The sequence below is a fragment of the Rhinopithecus bieti genome, unplaced genomic scaffold (assembly GCF_001698545.2).
Source record: "Rhinopithecus bieti isolate Rb0 unplaced genomic scaffold, ASM169854v2 scaffold_21542, whole genome shotgun sequence".
NCBI classification, from domain to species: domain Eukaryota; kingdom Metazoa; phylum Chordata; class Mammalia; order Primates; family Cercopithecidae; genus Rhinopithecus; species Rhinopithecus bieti.
In genome coordinates this window covers 2,210,369-2,220,134 of record NW_016810483.1, presented here as the reverse complement: position 1 = coordinate 2,220,134, position 9,766 = coordinate 2,210,369, and the positions used below count along the sequence as shown (strand labels likewise).

The following is a 9,766-nucleotide window of genomic DNA, read 5'->3' as shown; positions in this document are numbered from 1 at the left end:
AAAAAAAAAAAAAAAAAAATCAAAACCTGTTTCCCAGAATGACTTCTCTAAAATCATCAGCACCTCACAAATTTTTTTGTTTAATGAACGTTTACCTCATTTAAGCTTTCTTTATATTCAAAAAATTGAGAAAGGAGGCCAATTCTGCCAAAAGGCATTTTTAATCATTTCAAATAAAAAACAAGTCAGTCACAAAGGACTAATCAGACATTTCAAAAGTGGTAATAATGTTTTCTTAAGTGTGAGAGCTGGTTTCGCTATATAAAAATCTCTATTGAAATGTTTATTTTAACTAATGTATACCTTCCTTCCACGGGAGAAATTACTTCGAAGACAGAAGTTTCTTGTCTTAATGACTGGTTCTAAACCCCACCTTGCCTTGCCTTAAATTTGCCATGTGCTCCATGGAGGCAGACTAGGAAGGGGACAGGTGTTGATTTAAGCCAAACAAAACAAAAAAAGAAAAAATATGGCCAGAATGATCTAGACATCACCCACCCAGAGACATCCGAGATAACCAGAATGCAACATGGCACGCCACGAACCACTTGGAGGTCTGTGCAAAATTCATAGGTGAGGCAGGCAACATGCTCCATCAGCCACTGGTCCAGGCTGTAGAATGAGAAGCAACGTGATCATCAAGTAACTGTGTCACTGTTGGTAACAGAAGCACCATGTTTGAGCAACTCAACTCAATCTTTCACTTTGTATGAGGACAAAAGGCTAAACAAGGCTCACTGGATTGCTTGACATTAAGAAAACACGTTCCCCAAAAGAATGACTCTAGGTTAAAACACTAGCCAAATTCTGGGGACCAATAATATCTCGGGAAGTAACAATCACTCTGAGAAATACTTAAGAAGACAGCCCAATATTTAGCGCGTCCTTCACCCACTTGCCATTTTCTGTGTAGTATGCGCAGGGAGTCTTCCAGGAAAATGGGGGTATAGACACAGGAAGAAAAGGCAGCCCTTGCCTTCAAGGAGCTTATAGGCTATGAGAGGAAAAGACCAGTACATGAGAGGCAACATAAACAAGGGGGGAGCGGTGACAAGAGCCGCTAACGCGACCATCAGGGCACCATGAATCATTAATGACACCTGGGGACCTGTTAAGACCCTCCCCCCCCATCTTCCAAAGATTCACACAGTTCCATTCTTTAAACTTTTCTTGAACTTTCTGTGTAATTAAACACCAAATTTGGCAACCCGTGCTAATTTTGAAAGGCACTCCCTGGGAATTTAGTAAAAAGTTTAAACAACTTGTTTACATGTGTTTGGCCCATCTGTTTAAACGTCTTGTTTATTTTAATAGGAGCAACTCTTGGGTGCAAGCTCCTTTTGTGCTTGAGACCACTACTGGCCTCTTCTCCAGCTCTGTTTCCCTAATCTGCATTCTAAATCTCTTATGTACACAAAACTTGAATAACAACTTTTTATGATAAATGCTGAACACCTCCAAGATGACAGCTGCAAAATAAACTTTTACAAAGAGAAAGCATTCTAAACACACAGAAATACTTTTTTATGCTGTCCTTTTCTTAAAAAACATACACACACACACACACACACACAAAGATTTGTCTTTTCTTTGTGTGTGTGTGTGTGTGTGTGTGTGTGTGTACATATATATGTTCCTGACGATCCTTCTGAATTGTGTGCATTCCCATCATGCTCCAGTGTTTTCCAGCCCCGTGATGCCCTCACTTTTGATTGTGGAAATGATGTTGAAGTGCACAGGGTATTTACTGATCCGGTTATCTTGTTCTGTGACAGGCAGAATCAATCAATCAAGAGGCCAGCTTTGCACTTACATATTCCAGGCACATCTCCGCACTTCAGGATACGAGATCACAGTGTTATCCAGCCAAATTTGATCAACAAATGCAGTTCCCCTGTGCCACAGCAATCTCAGATGAAGACGTTATTATGTGGAACTGAGCAAAGTGATAAAGACAGTACAGCAGAGCCTGGAGAAGCCCGGCTGGACCCCACTGACAGCTTTTATATACGAAGGCGGTGATGTCCCTTTCTTCCAGATTATAAAAGTTCCCTGGATTTGAAGAAAATCACGCTGTATATACACAGGTGACCCCCAACCATTGCGTTTCCCCATCTATAACTAAAATCCTCAAGGAAGAAACAACATACATTAGTACCACATTGCAGGCAAAATCCCTGAATAACAGGGCAGTATTTAAAGCGTAAGAGAGCACGTGTGAATTTTCAGAGAGCTTTTCTGATAGTTTCTTGTTGATGTTGTTATTATTATTTATCATTATTACTTGGTGAAAGCTAATGTTGGAAAGATGAAAAACATGGTTTTATAACTTAACCAGTTACAAATAATTTTATTTATATCACATCTCTGACACTGTGTGTCAGTGTCAACATTTTAAGTGGATCCCAAAAAAGTCTAAGACGATGTCTTATTGCACCAAGAGCTTTTACTTCATTACTGCCCTGCAGTTATTTTACATTATTTAATCCCAAATCCCATCTTTTGGATTCTACCTTCCTCTTGCATTTTAAATCTTTAATGGGAGCCTTTGGCGGTCCATGGGTACAATGATTAGATATCTGCAGAGAGAAACTGAAAAATTAATCATGGTTTCCATTTTATATTTTTGTATTACACTAAAAATTACTTACTTGTAGAGCTAACTTCTACACTCCTGCAATATGTTCCTTAACATTGCAAAAGCTGAGAATGATTTCAGATAAAGCCTGTCCAAACTGAGCCAGTAAACAGCCTTAAGTTATTCTTTGAGATTTGTATGCTGGGTTTTCATCCAAATTTCATTTCAAATAATTTTAATTGAGACACATTTATTGATAGAGGTTTGTTACATGTGGCCTAAAACCAGGGCAAGAGTACCCCAGGCTAATCATAGGAATGATGTTAACATTGTTTATTATCCTTTTATGAATTTTCCTGCTTAAATTACCGTATTTTGCAACTCTACGCAAAATGTGAAACACTAACCACATCCAGTTTATTATAGAAACTGATGTATGCATTAATCTGACTTTTACCTAAATACCTCCTTAACCACAAGGAAAGAGTTTAAAAAAAAAAAGTCAGCTATCACATCATGAGTACCATCAAACTGCTAAATCTATTAACTTTGTTTTCTTTTTTCACTATTATTAAACTGGAAAGAAAAATTCAACTGGAAAATTGTGCCTTGTCGGTTCCCTTGTCATCATGTAATAAGTATGAGAAATATATGTGCAATGGCCAAATGGCCGGTAGACAAAACACCCACTCTAAGTGACGTACTGTTTTCCATACCACTCAGACAAAATCAAAACAACAGAACTGCTGCAAACAAAAACAAAATAACATTTCCCATCAGCATTCCAGACAGAAAATTTACAGGAAAAGAAGCTGGGAAAAGAACCAGAATGAAATAACTGCTCATACCTCCACTCTTGGTAGAGCCATTTCTTCAGACAAACAGCACTTACTTTACCAGTGAAATGTTTAACAATTGATAAAATGTTTGCCAGTGTTGGAAAACTTTTCCCCCCGTTTTTAGGCAAACATTTGCACTGTTTAAAGTGATGAAGTACTTCTATAGAACCCAGGGGCCTTGAATTTTCTTTTTTAAACAGGGGAAACTTAAGATAAGAGACAGGTTATAGACGGGTACAGAAGTAAGTTTGCAATTTAATTATTTATCCTTTCACAGAGAAATAGAGAAGAGTTTCTCGGTACTGCTGAGCCCGCATGGGAGGAGAGTGTAAAACTCACTTGAAAAAATGAAGATGAGCTCTTTTTACAGCTGAGTCACATTTATGTAACTTGATTAAGGTGCCAGCATCCTGGAAGTTACTGGATCAGGGTTAAGCCTAGATACCTGCTCATAAACTGAGGCAGTACAGTGACTATCAACAGCTGTATTTGACTATTTCATCAAGTCAGTTTACAGTGTCTCCATCACAGTGGATGCCTGTCAGCTGCACTCTTGCTAACACAATTCCTGTGTTTTGCCTGGCAGTAAATGGACGCCTCTGCCCTTGCGTCTTCTAAACAACTCCGTTAACATTTGCCCCCGAGCGTCTCTCTCTTTGTCCAGTCCCTGTCTTCTAACAGATGTCATCCAAGCCTAATCAAGCATAAAATGGTCATAAATATTTCTTTCTGGTAGATTTCACATTCACATTTCATGCAGGGACATGATATTTTTCTGCTACCTCCAGGGAGAGCCTAATGCAAAAACCAGTTACTTACATTCTAGCTTCATGTTCCTTTAGTAAAATGCAGAGCATGTTCTCAGTTCAAAGACATAAAAAGGTGTAAGACTTTATCTTCTGGCTTTTGTTTAACTGCACCTTTTTTCTTTCCTTCCCCCACCTCAAATGTATCTTCATCTTATAGTTTATTCTTATGCATTACAAATGTTCTTTTGTGCCTGAGAAAATATAAAACAGGGTCTAAAATGAGCCCATGTCTACCATATTTCAGTAACTTTAGGTTTTCAACATTAGGCTCCCTAATTACTGGCAAAAAAAAAAAACAAAAAAAAAAAAAATAAAAAAAAAAAAAAGAGATTTTTTGCTCAGATATCTATTCAAATAACAAGCTCTTAAAGGTAGAGTAGAAGCAAGCAAGCTCTTTAAAGAGTAGATAAGAAGAAGGCTCTTCTATTTTGGTTCATTTTACGCACAATTTTGCAACCTCCTTCATCATATTTAGTTAAAACAATGGGATGAATCGAATGTACAAATTTAAGGTTCATGCCAATGAGCATTGAAAAAAGAAAAGATAATCACGAGATAGGCCCCATTTCCAATACTTAAACTTTGATCAAGCAGGGGGAGCTACTCCGGATAATTAATCAGCCTCCTTAATGAGAGAAGAATTGGTAATCAGCACAATCGTATTTATCTTCAGCAAACTTAGTAAATAATAAGTCTTAATCTAAAATAAAACTGTCCTAATAATACTTTCGAGGCCATATGTCTGTGTTTCTCTTTCCTATCCCTTTTGTCAAAACAAAAATCTTATATTGCTATTTAAAGTTAACTGCAAAACACTTAGCGGTATATATCACAACAATGACACTCCCCCAACACCCCTCACTCCGTTGAGCCTAATATTTGATTACTGCTAGTCAAATCAAGCTTTCAGGCAAATAATCTCCATTTTTAAAGTTAATGAGATATGGTCATGTCGACAACAGCTTGCAGAAACTTTTAATTTTAATTCCTGCAGGCTGTGCTGGCCTCTTTTACAGCAACTACTGTATGAATGAGTCAAATTTGCCAACATGGCTTATGTAGACAAGTGCACACTAATTAAAAATACCCACTGGTATCATAATTTAAATACCATGAAAATAAACTGTGAAAGTCGCTCGGATCCAGTCTTCATGGTTTCCTTGGAGTGTGCTTCTTTTGACTATAGGATGTTTTATTGCTCGCGTATTCTTAGCTGAAAACCATTTTGCATCTTTGAGGAATTTGGGATTTTGATGTAATTATACAATTTGTGTTAATATTTGTTTCGCATAAGCTGTTAAGCAGGCCTCCCAGAACGACCACTAATTAAGAAAACCATCTTGCTGAGGCAAGCGGCAAATTTCTACTCTTGATTCAGCGTCCATCTACAACTTCCTTCCATGGGGCCTTCTTTTTCCTCTCTGAGCTCCAGCCACAATGAATTCAAAATAAAAACATGGTGGTTTTAGTCCCTCTTTCTTTGTTTTCTTCTTTTTGTTTGAGTTTTCACTCTTCATAATATCTGTACTCTTAACTGGTCTTCTTCCAAACCAGGAAGGTGGGCATGATTCTTCACCCAAATCTAACTGCAAAATGCTGCTATAACTTCTTTTCAGTCATCCATCCATCCAGCCTTCCATCCATTCATACAAACATACACTCACTTTTTTTTTTAATTTAAATAATTTTTTGGCAAGGGAATTTCTGAGTCTGCCTTTGCTGGGATAAAAGCACATTTTGTACAGGGTAAAAAGTTGGCATCGTGAGGGTTAAAGCTATTTGAGGGGTTAAATATGCAATTACTGCTGACTAAAACCAGAGAGACATATAGATAAATAGAAGAAATGAAGTCCCCAGGTTCCCTTCAGAACCCTTCATCACATTACTACCAGACAGAAACTCTTTAAGTACCATTTTCAGATGTTAAATCATTGTTCGCGCTGCACATATTTTCGCTATTCCTGGGGGAACAATATCTGAAGAGAGCGTGCTAACAAATGCAATCCCGTAAACAGGCATTTTTCCTCTTGTTGTTAGTACCTTTGTATTCCCGCTCCCGGCTCTGTCATCCATGGCTTCTCTCTGCTTTGAAGTTAAAGTACTGAATGAGCAGTGTCATCTATTATCCAGAGAGTGCATGTAGATTATAAATAAGAAATAAAAGTGACTTTCAGTACACTGCTTTTGCATTAGCAAGTTGCCTTCTCTCTTACTTCCTCTGTCCTTCATACTTGCAACCAACAATCTATTAGCAACCTGAAATTCAGGGTTTCTTTCAGAGGGAGACACAGACTGGAAAATGTGTATGTAACGACGTGAAAAGTTGTATTGACACACGGGGCTGGGGTCTGGGCCAGGCCTCTGCATTTAGCTTTTCTATCTTTAACCCTATCTTACAGATGTCCTTCAGGACATGTGTCTGGTGATGGGACTGGCTCTTCATTTACATTTTTCTGTTGACAAACAGAGTCCATGAATATTAATTATTCTGAAGTTTATTTGCAGAAAAGGCACTTTCTAATCCTTATCAATTATTTATTAAAAATCTCCCCCACCTAATAATCTCATTAACATTATTATACTAAGGCCAACAGCAAATATTCCTTTGATAAGTAACAACCCAACCTGCTATCCTTCCTGCCAAATCTCATGTAGCCTCCTTTGCTTAATCATGGATATTGTGGCTTTTGTTTTCTGGAAGCTCTGGGGTAGTCCTCCACTACTTTTTTTTAAATAAAAGAAAATTCACAAACAGTGCCTTTCGTTATAAAATTAAGTTTCTGATATATTACACTAAAGGAAAAGAACGAAAATCTTGGAAAAATAGATACATGCCTGCTTTTTAACGCCCTGTTGGTTATGTGCAGAATTACTCAACAGAAATCCCAAGGAACTAAATCCCCACAGTCCTATAGCATCAAGGGCCTCGAGGGAATCCACTGGGTTTGAAAATATGTGAAAGTCTCAAAGAATGTAAAGCAAATGAAAATCGCATCCAATAATGGTGACACCTACATTTATGTAGTGTGTCATTGCTTACCAGGCATTTTGACCTATAACACTTCATTTGCTTCTGCTAATACTCCTCTGAGATTTGCAGGGCAGTTATTATTAACCTTATTTTACAGATGAAAAAACTGAGGCTAAGCAACTGCCTAAGGTCACCAGGACAGAAGGCAGGAGGGCATGGACTCCAAATCCCAGGTTTTCTCACCAAGAGTTTTGCATCCCACCTTGTTGACTGGTCCTGTGTTCAAAATAAGGATTTCCTTCTATCTTCTTTCCCTCTTCCTTCTGGATTCATTGTTGGTATTTTTATTTGTTGCTTGGAAATTTCGTTAATTGCCTGGAATTCCATTTTTTAAAGGGCTGCCCTGCCCACTGATTTGTGAGGTACCACCTTTCCCCAAAATTACTGAAGCACCAAATATCTAAAACTGAGTCTGATTTCTAGTTTACTGAGAAACTTAAGATAGGAGAAGCAGCATGGAGTTTCAGAGGCAAAAGTAAACTTAGAAATGAAGTCGTATCCAGAGGCTCAACGCGTGAGTGACTTACTTCAAATCACAGGGTGAGTTACAGCAGCGACACTCAAACCTAGGCTGGCTGAAACCTCTATCAACATTCTCAGATTTTTTGCAGAGCCCTTGCATTTTGTAAACTTGAGAGATCGCTGTTTTTTCCCTATTAGTCCAGAGGTCACCTTTTTTCCCCCTCTACCAATAGTTTCTCATCTATTGCCTAAGAAAATGGTCAGTATCCCTAAAGATTTCTGAAAAATCATCATAGTTGGATAGGAATAATCAGCCAGTAAGACATTTCATGAGACTGTCTCAACCCCAGTCTCCATTCTCTCTTCTCCTCGCCATCACCACCCAATCAGCCTGACTCTATTCACAAAATTTCTAGAATGGGAACTGCCTCAATTTAGAAAAAAGAAACACACACACACACACACACACACACACACACACACACACACACTTTCTGCCTTAGTTCTTGCCCTGCATAAAAGTCCTGCAAGCATAGAAGGACAGTGTGATCTTCTGATGCAACATATTAGCTGTCATACATTAGTAAAACCATACATTAGACGTGGAGAAGGAGAGGCCTAGGCCAAAGTTAAGATGCTTCACATTCCAGTTAGAAATTCAGTGAAAGGCAACTTTAAATGACAGTGGGGGTGTGGGTGACAACAGGTCAGTTCATGAAAACTATGAATATCTAGTAAGGAATTACCGAGGTTATCTCCTGCATGGCTGATAATAATCAGACGTGGAGATGAGGGCTGAAGTCATCTCACCAGGGATTGCTGGCATATTCTGGGAAGTCTAAGCCTCTTTCCAACAGCATTCAAGAAAACATGGGCTTGAAGTCATCAGGAAAACCACAATGAAGGAAGCTTTAAGGAATGGGAGTTGGGAAACCAACCATGGTGGGAAGGATGAAATGGGGAAGTTTTTGTTGTGATTGTTGTTGAAGAAGAAAGTGACAAAATAAAGTTACCAATCTTAAAGTATCATGTGATTAACAGAGGAACTTTACCACCCTCTACACAGAAAAAATATCCATCTATGCATGGTCTAGGACAGGGGTTTGCAAACTACTGCCTATGGGCCAAATCTAGTCCTCGGTTTTTGTAAGTAAAGTTTTATTAGAACACAGCCAGATCCATTATTTATGTAATATCTATAGCTGCTTTCATGTGGAGTATCTGTGACAGAAAGAACAGCCTCCAAAGCCAAAAACAATTTTTTTACTAAACAAAATCTAGAGTTTACAGATCCTTATTGTAGAAAGACTACTGTGGAGGGGTGAAAACCCCACTTCCCAATAATTGATAGTGAGAATTTAAGAGTAAGCTAGGTGCAGTGGCGTGCACCTGTAGTCCCAGCTACTGGGGAGGGTGAGGCAGCAGATCGTTCGAGCCCAGGTGCCTGTAAATAGCCTGGGCAACACGGCAAGATCCTGTCTCAAAAACAATACAAAACAAAACAAAACAGGGAAACACAGACATACATGTACATGGTAATACACACATACCCTATGTATGAATTGTTATTAATAGTGTCAGTACCATAGAAATAAAATTCCTGATTTCATCCATCTTCACAGATCATGGCAGGGTCCACATCATACCCCACAAGACTGTTTCTAAATACATCAGGAGCATCCATGCAAAGTTAATCAAAGGACAAAGCATTTATTTTGTCTGAGCTTAGTTTCTTCATCCATAAAATGTGAGTCTGGATCATCTAAGGAATTCTAGAAATTCTATGACTCTACAGATAAAGAATAAGGAGCAAAACGAATACACAATGTATGCACATGCACACCCCCCCCCAATATAGCCAGGGTAGGAAGAGAAGGGTAGAAGAATCAAGGACACAGCAGATTGCAGGTACAACCAAGCTGGAGTAGAAAAATGGATTTTTTTTTTTTTTGAGATGGAGTCTCGTTCTTGTTGCCCAGACTGGAGAGCAGTGGCATGATCTTGGCTCACTGCAACCTTTGCTCCTGGGTTCAAGCTATTCTCCTGC

General features: G+C 38.6%; 1 protein-coding gene and 1 long non-coding RNA gene across 9 annotated transcripts in view; one reads left to right on the top strand and one right to left on the bottom strand.

Annotated features, from left to right (window-relative positions):
* LOC108542233 (uncharacterized) overlaps positions 1 to 3,153 on the top strand; it is a 26,610-nt gene extending 23,457 nt beyond the window's left edge. The window contains exon 4 of the long non-coding RNA XR_001889198.1: positions 1,776 to 3,153. This is a non-coding gene — a long non-coding RNA (uncharacterized LOC108542233). The remainder of the gene's footprint in view (positions 1 to 1,775) is intronic.
* The window catches only part of FOXP1 (forkhead box P1), a 639,921-nt gene that overhangs the window by 216,202 nt on the left and 413,953 nt on the right, over positions 1 to 9,766 (bottom strand). The window lies entirely within an intron of this gene.